The sequence below is a fragment of the Ciconia boyciana genome, chromosome 3 (assembly GCF_034638445.1).
Source record: "Ciconia boyciana chromosome 3, ASM3463844v1, whole genome shotgun sequence".
NCBI lineage: Eukaryota > Metazoa > Chordata > Aves > Ciconiiformes > Ciconiidae > Ciconia > Ciconia boyciana.
Genome location: NC_132936.1, coordinates 62,692,397 through 62,703,132, shown reverse-complemented (window position 1 = coordinate 62,703,132; position 10,736 = coordinate 62,692,397). Strand labels below are relative to the sequence as shown.

Genomic DNA, 10,736 nt, shown 5'->3' with positions numbered 1-10,736 from the left:
GTTTTCCTGAAAAAGAAAATTGATACTCCATCTTCTCAAAAGAGTTGAAGGCTTTTTTAATGCTGTTTTTGAATGTGGAGCAAGAGATACTGAAAATACTTCATTAGCTTTATTTAAATTATACACTATAATAAATAAAACATGAAGATTACAACATCAAGCAATATAGCTAGTAAGAATTAAAACTGCTTGTGCACATGCATTATAATTCCTTCTTTAATTATTGATCCCTAACCTCTTTCACTGGATACAGAATGAACAATGCTGAATTAAGCACAGATATCTTGTACTGCTTGCTCTCTATTCATTGCCGACTCATTGCTTCTCTGTGTGCTTACACTAATTTCCTTTAACAGCACTCCCATGAGCTGCAGGGTTGCTTTTACTTCTGAAGCACCAAGATTAAATAAAAGATATTCACCAGTGTCTAAGAGGGCTTGATTTCTTGATCTTACGCACTATGAAATACCCAGAATATTTATGGTATATTGCCTGTTGATTTCATTTTCAGTAGTAAGCTACTCTAAATGAGACTCCAGCATCTTAAGATTGGCACTGTGAAAACACATCCCTCAATCCCTTCACAAAATCAGATTCAAATGATGTGGCACATGGCACGACAGAAATTTTTGATACAGAAAACTTAGTATCTTACAATTTCCTTAGAATTCTGTAAAGAACACTCAGCAGCCTCAGTCACGATCCTGCTCTACCCCTCACCCCCTCTAGTTTTCCTAGAAATGACACAGGGATTATATAGAAAATAGCTTATTCTACTGCACAGCTCTGCTCCAAAGTAGAAAAATCTGTTCTGTGCACTAAAAAAGGCATGACTTGTTGTGCATACGAGGGTGATGTGGGAAATCTGTAGTTAACTTTAGGTTATAATGCATAAAAGGAATGAACTGAAGTTGTACAGGCACCATATACTGTGTGCTGGATTTTGCAAATTCAGTATGAGTGCATGTAATGTAAATAATTTTCTTAATGAGAAAAGACAAAGCTAACAGAGGCCTTGCTTTCTTAACCAGACAGTCATTTTGTTGGTTTGTTGTTAGGTTTTGGTTTTTTACACCTGTTTGCTAGTACCACATTTCTCTCCCAGCTTTTTCTTTCCTTCTTGTACATAAATGCACAAATTCCAGGCCAGAGCATCACCTCTTGGTCCAAGATTTGACACACCTTTCATATGCTGGAAGAAAAGTTATAAAGACAATGAAAAGGCTAATACATGGTTTAAAGGAGAGTCCAAAGGCCTAGGGTAAGAGAGTTGCCCTTAGGTGGGGAAGGTGCCAAGGGCAGACTACCCACAGCACTCCTGGGGCTGGCAGCCTGGACAGCGCAACAGCTGCCCTTGCCCTCCATCAGGTTTTTCATATCCAGGCCTTTTCGCGGTCAGCATCCACAAAGGCATCTGAAAGATCTTTAACAAAGTGGAGGACAACCCCCATCAAGACTGTAGATCATTAGAAATTTCAGGTTGTAAGGAGGTCTCCAGTCCAAGCTCCTGCTCACAGCAGTGTCAGCTGCATGGTCAGACCAGGCTGCTCAGGGCTGTGTCCACCTGGGTGTGGGAAACCCCCGAGGAACCCACTCCATTGCCCGACTGTCCTGAGCATGAAAGAGCTTTTCCTTACACCCAGGCTGAACCTCTCATTTCAACTCACGCCCGGTGTCCCTCAGCCTCCCACCGTGCAGAGCCTGGCTGCATCTTCTCCACCACCTTCCCACGGGTGCTGGGGGGCTGCTGTTAGCCGCCCATCGCGGTCTCTTCCCCAGGCTGAACCAGCCCCGTCCCTCAGCCCCAGCCCGCACGGGAGGGGTGCTCCAGCCCGGCCACCTCGGCAGCTCTGCTGCGCTCGCTCCCGCGTGTCCGCGTCCTTCCCGCGCGGGGTGCCCGGCTGGAGGCTGCGTCAACGCGGCGTCTGAGGAGCGCGGGGCTGAGAGGGGTAACCGCTTCCTTCCCCCCAGCTACCGCTGCGCTCCCCACCCGCACAGCCCGCGGTGCCGCTGGCCTCCTTCGCAGCCCGGCAAGAGCTCATTCCGCGTAACATCGGCGGATTACGAGTCTGCGTGGAGACACCGCTGCGACAGGCGCTGCGGGGACAGCGACATCTCACCGCCCGCAGCGCCGGCGCTGAGCCCGGCGAGTCGGGAAGGGGCGAGGCGGCGCCTGCGGCACGCCGCGCCGCTCGCCCGGGGCCCTGGCTCGCCAGCGGCGCTCCCGGGCAGCCATCCCTCCGATGCGGGTGCCCACGCTGCAGCAGCGCTCCCGTGGCCCTCCCGGCCACTCGGCTACGGCTGCCGGCCGGGCCGGGGCCTCCACACCCCTGACGGGCAGCGGCCGTTGGAGGTGGCCCAGAAGGGGGCGGGGCGAAGCTGCCGCTCCGACGATTGACGGCCGCCCCAGCCAATGGCGATGGGCGCGGCCCGGCGGCGAGGGCGGGGGCGGAGCGGGCAGCCGGCGGGCCGGCGCCGGGGAGGGCCGGCCGAGGAGGAGACGGGGGTGGGGCGCGGGGGCGGGCGGGGCGCGGATTGGCCGGGGGGCGGGGCCGGCGGGGGTTTCTCCCGGGCTGGGCTGACGGCTGCGGTTGGGGAACTTCAATTTCGTATGCGAGCGCGAGCGGCGGCGGCGGCCGTTTGGGCGGCAGGTACCGGCGGGGAGCGAGTCCCTGGGGGAGTGTGGCGGAGTGGGGCCTCCCGCCGGCGGTGGGGAGCGGGGGGTAGCGGGGAGGAGGGCGCCAGGCAGCCGCAGCGCTGCGGGGGGGGGCGGCCGTGCGTAGAGGGGCCGCTTTGCCCCGCATCCGTCGGCGCTTTGCCCCGCATCCGTCGGCGCTTTGCCCCGCATCCGTCGGCGGTTTCCCTCGCTCTGCTCCGTCCGCTGCGGGCGGGGCCGGGCCGGGCGCTCGTCCTGCGGGCAGAGCTGCCCCCTCCCTCCCGGCCCCGAGCGGCTGCTGGGCGGGCGGGAGGGAGGTCGGGGGCTGTCAGAGCCGGGGCCGGCCGTGGGAGGAGGGCGGCAGGGGGCGGCAGCGGCTCTGAGGAAGCGTGTCCGGAGCGCCGGCCGCGGCGGGGGGGGATCTCTTCCCCGCCGGCGGCGGAGCCGCCGCAGCCCCTCCGCGCGGTGGGGCCTTTTCCCTTCTGGGGCGGGCAGGGCTCTCTGAGGGGACCGACTCCTCCCTCACTCCCCTCCTCCCTCCTTTCCGCGGGGGTTCGGGCGCAGGTCCCGGCGAGGCGAGCCGTGCGGAGCCGCTTCTCGCCGCTCAGTTTCAAATGTCCCTCGCGGGGCTGCTGCCGCGGGCACTGCCCGCAGCCTCCGGCCGTCCGCCGCCGCGCCCCGCCAGCCCGCCCCGCCGGGGGACGGCACGTCGGGGCGCCCCGGCCGCGGCTGGACGTGCTCCCGCCGTCGCGGCCGTCCCCGCATCTGCTGCCCTTTTGGGTCTGCCACTTCCTGGCGTGAGACTGCCAGGCAAGAGAGGGGTATTTTTCCCCGAAAATCTGGCCTGGTTTCTATCGGTTACTCTCCCGCCCCCGTCGTATGAATGCTGCGTGAGGAGAGGAGATTTTTTAGTATTTTTTCCTCCTAGAGCACTGCTCCTCATTCTGATAACTTCATCCGTTTGCGTCTTGGGCTGTTTCTTTCTTTCGGCTGTAAGTGAGCAACTGCAGAAAAATGAGCTAAATAGGACCCTGCACTGAAGCTGTTTATCAATAATTAGGTATTGGATGAAATTGAAGAAGCCTGTACATGCCCAATTTCCTTTCTCTTCAGGATTAGAATAAAAATCTGTAGAATCCTACTGGATGTTCTTTACCTGCTAAAGAACATACAGGAGTCTGCTAAAGAACATGCAATACAAAACCCACTAAAGAGCACACAATACAATAAAAATAACAGTCTACCTTTCAATATGTGATGACCTGGCCTCTGTGTGAACATTATGCACCGAGGTCTTTAAAAAAAATTGAGACGTTATTTATAAATTTAAGTCCAAAGTTCTTTTCCTATTATTGTTCTTTTCTAAGGCTTTGATTACAGTACTGTGAAGTCTGAATACTCTCAAAAGAGCTATTAACACTGTGGTGACATTTTTAGTGCAGCATTTTTACACAGGTGAAGATCCCACTGAGTTGAAGTTAATACCTTTTGATGTTAATAGTATTGTGCATGCATGCATGCATGTGTATGGCTAGGATGGACTTAAAGGAGGTTACTGTATGAATGATTGCTGATTGACATAAGGGAGTTGGTTTGAGGATTTGTCATCTTAATGATTATGATTTCCAGAAACAGCTTCTGAAATAAATCACTGCCAGGGAACAAGTAATAGCCAGCTAGGGAGTAAACTTAGGTTAAGGTGCTTTGATACCAGTAAAGACTAGCAAACAGTTCAATTAGGATGTTTTTTCTTCTTGTAAAGCTGTCTAAGTCCCATTTTTAATTAAAACCATGTAATTTATAGCTTTTTCATTGACATATAGTGCTTTGCTTAGCTTTACTGCCTCATTTTCCTGTCTGCTAGCATGGGTGCTTCCAGAGTGTTAGTGAAATGCAACAAGCACGTAGTTCTGGAAAACTTAGCCTTCAGCAAATTCTCATAAACTTGCATATTTCCAGGCCTGGGGAGTTTGAAATGGCAAAGTACTTTTTTAACAGGAACTATCTTAAAAAAATAAAGCTGCATCCTTTGTCATGATATTTTAAAGTTTCAAACAGCAGATAAATTAATTCCCGAAGCTACAGAGCCAACTAGTTATAGAACAGACCCAGTTCAGAACCTGTTTCGTGGCATCCTGGGTTATGCAGGAACGGCCCTTAAAGAGTATTCAGGCGAAGTGTTCTGCTTCAGCTGCTACTCTCCTCCCTTCCAACAAGTTTCCATTTCTGCTTGCCATGCTGTTTTCTGTCTGGTGTTAACCTCTATGGTGGGAAGTTGAGCTGCTTGCTCTTGCTTAAATTGTAGCCTTCTGCTGAGTTTGATTCCCTTTGGGCTTAGAATATGACCTTCCCTTCCCTGTTTTCAGAGGTTATGGACCTCGAGGTTTATATCATGGCAGATGAGCTTGCAGTGTAACAATGCCCTTTAGAATGGTCTAGACAAGACTTTCAAAAATGTACATATTCTGTGTGCGCACATGTTGGAAGTGGAGAAGAGGGACAGTTCAAGCTTCTTAACAGCCAGGGCCGAGTGGAATAGACTTCCAGGCTTCATTCCTTTGGAAATATACCTTTTGTTCCACTTCTAATTTGATAAGTCTCCAGCAATTGTGGTCAATTCATACTAAGTTTCTGATTTTATTACCACTTTTTGATGTAACTTAAAAAGTAGGAGCAAATGAAGGCAGCTCTCTGAAGCCAGTCTGGCTTGTTGATGTCTGTTAATGAGGTTTCAGCGCCAACACTGAATGGCTCTCATTTAGAGGGGGTAACCTGAAGAATAATTGTATTACTTATTGTATTCAGTATGATCTGAATCATTTAGTGAGTGTGGATATAGGCAAAATATGCATTTTTCATGTGGCCAGCTCCCGAGTCAGACGTTTAAGGGTGAAGAATGTGGGTCATAGGTGGAAAATGGGAAAGTGTTCTGGGAAGTACAGACGTTTAAAGGTGGTATTGTGGGTTGTGACTAACAATGATTTGAACATAAGATCTCTTTTAAGTCATTGTTCAAAAAATCAAACTAGGTATATAAACAACATATAATTTATATGACAAGGTAATAAAATCTTTCTGTAATTGATGCTTATGGGATTTCTTTTTGAATTCTGTGTTCACTTTTGACGTTAAACTTCAGCAAGTTGATAGTAATAACCTGAAAGAATTTAAAAAGTTACAAGAACTGGGAACCATGTTTCAATACAAAAGATTGATCTCTTTAAGGATTAAAAAGGGAGGGAACAAAATAAAATGCTGATAGATGTGCCTGTAATGTGGACAAGAGCAGATAATAGTGGCTATGAAAGGATTTAGTGGCAGGAAAAGACTCTAAATGGCTTACATTTTTAATAGTTATGTCTGTAGTGTACAGCATTACTTTAATTATTGAAAGAGGACAAGCTTTCTACATTTGTAGTTTACCATGTGTAAATTTCAGTAGGGTAAAAATGATTTTACCAAAGGTTGTAGTGTGTAGTGTATCTGCCATTAAATATTTTTAAAGCAAGATTGAATGCTTTCCTGTGAAAGATGTTCTAATCCAAATGGCAGTTTCATTCTGGAACTGATCTTAAGTTGGGGGGGAGTGAGAAGAGGGAAGGTGAGCTTTCTTTCTCATTGCAGGCAAAATTAACCCAAGAAAAGCAGTGTTGGAAAAGTGTTCACTGTATATTCACACAATGGCTGAACACAAGAAAGGGGATGGGAGCAAGAAAAGGGGATGTGGGAACATGTGATTGTGTTATAGCCTGGGTTATATGAGACATCAAACTGCATTGTAAGGGGTTATTTCTGCCTTTCTAAATTGAAAGAAAAGACTCCTCTTGACTTTAAGAGCGTTAGATTTATAATAAACTGCCAAACTCCTATTTTTTTAAAAGAGGTAAATCAAAATGCAAGTTAAATGATTGTGTATTTTTCTCTTCCTATTTGGAAGGGTGTTCACATTTTAAAAATGTATTTCTCATTTAAGCACAGTTCAGTTTCACTTATCTGGTTTTCTAATTCACTTGGTTGGTGGGATAATCTTTGGTGTAATTTGACTTCAAATTTAACTCTCTCTTATAGGTAAAGAAGATATCGTGCTGTTATCTAGTTTTCATAGTTGATTGCATTCTACTAATCTTCAAGACTTGTACTGGAGTTAGAGGTAACTTGTGATTTTTTTTTTAATATCAGAAAATTCACTGTAGGAATTTACTAAAGTGAAGTTCTGTGTTCTGTTTCAACTTCTCAAATATTTTTGCCGTTGATGTGATAAATTTACATGGTTTAAGTTGTCAGTTTTTTAATATTATGCAGGAAAGAACATATTAATGATACACTAAATATTTTGACTTTTAGCAAGTCTTACATTCTTAATTAAAAAGTTTGTGACATAAACTCTTCTGTGAAGGTAATTTTACTAGTGACTTATTTCCTCCATAAACTTCACCTTGTCTTTGAGTACTTTGTAAAGATTTACAGACTAAGTGAAGGCCATATCAACAGAATATTAATTAATTTCTATTGGGTAATCAAAAAATAGCCATTCTTTTTGTCTAGTGAAATGAGAAAAGTATGTTCTGTGGATGGTATGAGATTATAGACTTGCACGTAATGCAAGTGGGGCAGCTTAGCAAGAATGCATGCTTGTTTATTTTAACAGACTTGCGGGGAAAAAAGTTTGTTTCCGTTGCAGTAGTGTCTGATGTTTTAGTGGCACTATGCAAACACTGCATTAGAGCAACTCTGTAAGTGCTGCCACCTGCTCAGCATGCTGTATAGGCATTGCTGACAGTAATGCTGAATAGCATTCTCTAATTTCAGTTTACAGCTCATGGCTTGGTTTCTCCATTTTATATTCTTTATGTAGTTCCTTACATCTGACATACTACCTTCAAAGTAGAAAAAATCAGCAGAAATCTATGGACTTGATATGTAAAACTTCAAACCCCAACAAAACAAAACTCAAATCCTGTTTCCCTTCTCAAATAATTATCTTCACCTTCTTGCCTTCTACACTCCTGTACCCTGGGTTTTTTCCTAGTTCTGGAGGAAAGCTGGATCTTTTCTCATTCTTATGAGAATAGAGGACTCAATTATAGGTAATGTTTATGAGGTCTCATAAAGGAGAATTTCAGATGCCTACCCTTTGCTCTGCACATCACAACATTCCTTTGATGGTGGCATGATGTTTGTGACTGGACTCAAGTATGAGATGCTTTGAAGGCCTGACTTCTGTTAAGTTGGTCTCTTGTATAAATACTGATTGGCTGTCTCTGAATATTCTCAGAAGCAGGTATTAGTGTTTTGGGGTGTTTTGTTTTGGTTTTTTTATTATTACTTTTTGGTTGGTTGGTTGGGGTTTTTTCTAGTGGAGATAAGCTACTACTGCCATTCATCTATGTAGTGCTTTTATTAATAGTACCTTGGCTCTTCAGAGACCTTGTTGTGAAGGAGCATTGCAGGAGGATCCTCTCTTTAAAGCTGGAGACTTCTTTGTCAGTGTCTAGGGAGTTAACTGAGTGTTTTACTTGATATTATATCTACCATGGTGCTCATATTCGTCTCTGTCTTGGTTTCTCCATGGATTTTTTTTCTGAAGGGTGTGATATGGCCTGTCTTTTAACTTACCTTGCTGTTGCTAAGTGATGCAGCCTGTGTGCTCTTGTAAGGTCATTGTTAGAAGACTTTGTCATTGAATGGTAAAATAGGGTTAGCTAAGGACAGTTTAAAGGGGACTATGGATTGCCTTGGTGCTCTAGGTTTGAATCTTCCCTTTTGCTTCTAACGTTGTCTGTGCGGTTTTCTGTTTGCAAAGCACTAGTTCTGGAGAAATGTTCTGTAGGAAAAGATGTTCGGTTACCAGAAAATAAAAATAGACTCTAAAAAAGAAGTGTGGACACTCTGAAAGATCAGTTTCATCTTAAATTGCTTGCACTGATGACAAAGCAGAGTTTAACCAAATATTTATTGTTGAAATGACTCTGTAATTAGTAGTGTTGTACAGCTAAATGTAACACCAGATTTTACTGTAAATTACTGCTATCCCATTACTGTGGCTTGAGAAGTATAGACTATAACTGCGGTATTCTTTTTAGTGGCCTGGATAAGAATTTGACTACAACGTTTTAAGAACATAGTTTTTGTATTTTTAATAACATTCTTCAGTATGTATTTAAAATGCATGATGTGACCTCTTACCACAATGGAAAATTAGAACAGCTTTTTCTAATTTGAAATACTCAGTTATCCTGTATATGGGATTTAAAATATATATTCTTATTGCAAGCTTTTGAATTGGTAATAGGTAGACCTTTAAATTCTGATTGATTCAGCATGTATCCTACTTCTTCTGAAAATCAAACTAAAATTAAAATCTGATTATAAAAATACGCACTTGGGTTTCACATTTGTAGAAACATTTTTATTGCTTCCAGTTACTCACAAAAGCGAGGATTCATTAATAAAATATTTTAGAATATACTGAGTATGTCCTGCAAACTCATTTGAGTTTGAACATTTCAATTTTGGATTTGAAAGTTCTTGTTCAATTTCCAAATACAGTGTTTTGTACTTTGTAGATGCTATTTGTAAATGAACTATTTGCTGTTTCTCAGTTGAAAGAAGCTGTTTTATCCCCTGTTTGGCTTCCTCTTTTTGAAGTTGTACTTAAATGTTGTACTTAAATAATACTGTAACTGCTGTTGTTCCATCATCAATCAGTTAAAGAAATGTGGCAAAATAGTAAGCCTGTGTATCAGTGATCTTCTCTTAGGGGACTGGATCCTTTTTCTTGTATGGCTTTTTGGATACTTTTCCTGGTAGGATATTGCATTATTGGACCAGGAATCTTGAAGCAAATCCAATGTCTAGAGGAAAAGGAAGGGGGAGGGGGGAACCCACAACCAAAACCCAAGGAATGTCATAGCATAAACTTCATACTTAAGTCCATGTTTGGTCTTAAGGCTGCTTTGTCCCCTCTGTAGTCAACACTTTTGTATGGCAGTAATCTTTCACAAGAGGTTAGCTACATAATGGTCAGGGGCGACTCCTCGGACCAAGCCTGGGATTGCTACATATCAATGCTACTACTCCTTCTTTACAAACTCCAGTTGCAAGTGATTTTATTATTAAACCTGTTTTGGACCTCTAATTATCTCATGTTAATTAACTTAAGCTGTTGGATATTTGGGCTCACTTTCATAGTGTGCTTTCTCTACTTTTTGTGTGCTTGAGGATGTCTTATAGAAAGCAATTAATGTTTAATAAGATCTGTGCACTTAGATTTACTTATTTTTCCTTCCTCCTCCTGCCTTGAGTATGATATTTGCTTACAACATGACACCATTGTAACTTTTTCTGAATACTTGGAAATGGAAATATTTTCATTCAGAAGGGTAAGACACATTTCTGAAGGGTGAAATCCATATTCTCACTCTTTATCTCTTAATTCCATTCAGTAGAAAAGGTGAAACATATAGCATATTAAAACATTACTTTTTTTTTTTGGTCACAGTTGAATTTAGTCCCAGTGTCATTTCAGAAAGTAAAGGTGCTATTTAAGTTCCATGGGATAACTGCAGAATAGAATAATGACTTACAGTAGAAACCGAATATTTGATGTATTCTGGAAAAAAAGGATCTATTATTACCATACTATTACCAGCACATTGTTCCTGTACTGTAGCAGAAATGAAACTATATATAAGTGAATTTGGGAATACTTCAATTCTGTGTTGTAGGTGAGAAAATGCTTGCAGAAAAGGTGCCTTCTCCATAAAAATGCTCTGTAAAATGACTTACATTGCCAGAGATCTATGTTTAAAAACCTCATCTAAACACAAAATGAAATCTTACTACAGAACACAGTAGTGAATGACAGTGTTCTGACTTGGGAGGAGTGCCAGTGTGATATATTCAAATAATCAAGATCTAAGAAACCATATATAACAAATTTAACTGGATTTTCCTGTTTTTTGAAGACCTGAAGGGGCTGAAGACATAAACTTCTTTAGCACTGCCTCCCCCTACACACCCATGCACACTTGTTTTAGCAAATTTAGTAAAAGATACATAAGCCTACATTTTACTTTCA

The 10,736-nt window shown here is 43.7% G+C and overlaps 1 protein-coding gene across 7 annotated transcripts in view; it reads left to right on the top strand.

Annotated features, from left to right (window-relative positions):
• The first annotated feature begins 2,556 nt into the window (after positions 1-2,556).
• Positions 2,557-10,736, top strand: part of EPB41L2 (erythrocyte membrane protein band 4.1 like 2) — a 128,044-nt gene continuing 119,864 nt past the window's right edge. For all 7 annotated transcript variants that reach the window (XM_072855859.1, XM_072855858.1, XM_072855854.1 and 4 more), the window contains exons 1-2: positions 2,557-2,651; positions 6,725-6,806. The gene's annotated coding sequence lies outside the window, so the exon portion shown is untranslated. The remainder of the gene's footprint in view (positions 2,652-6,724; positions 6,807-10,736) is intronic.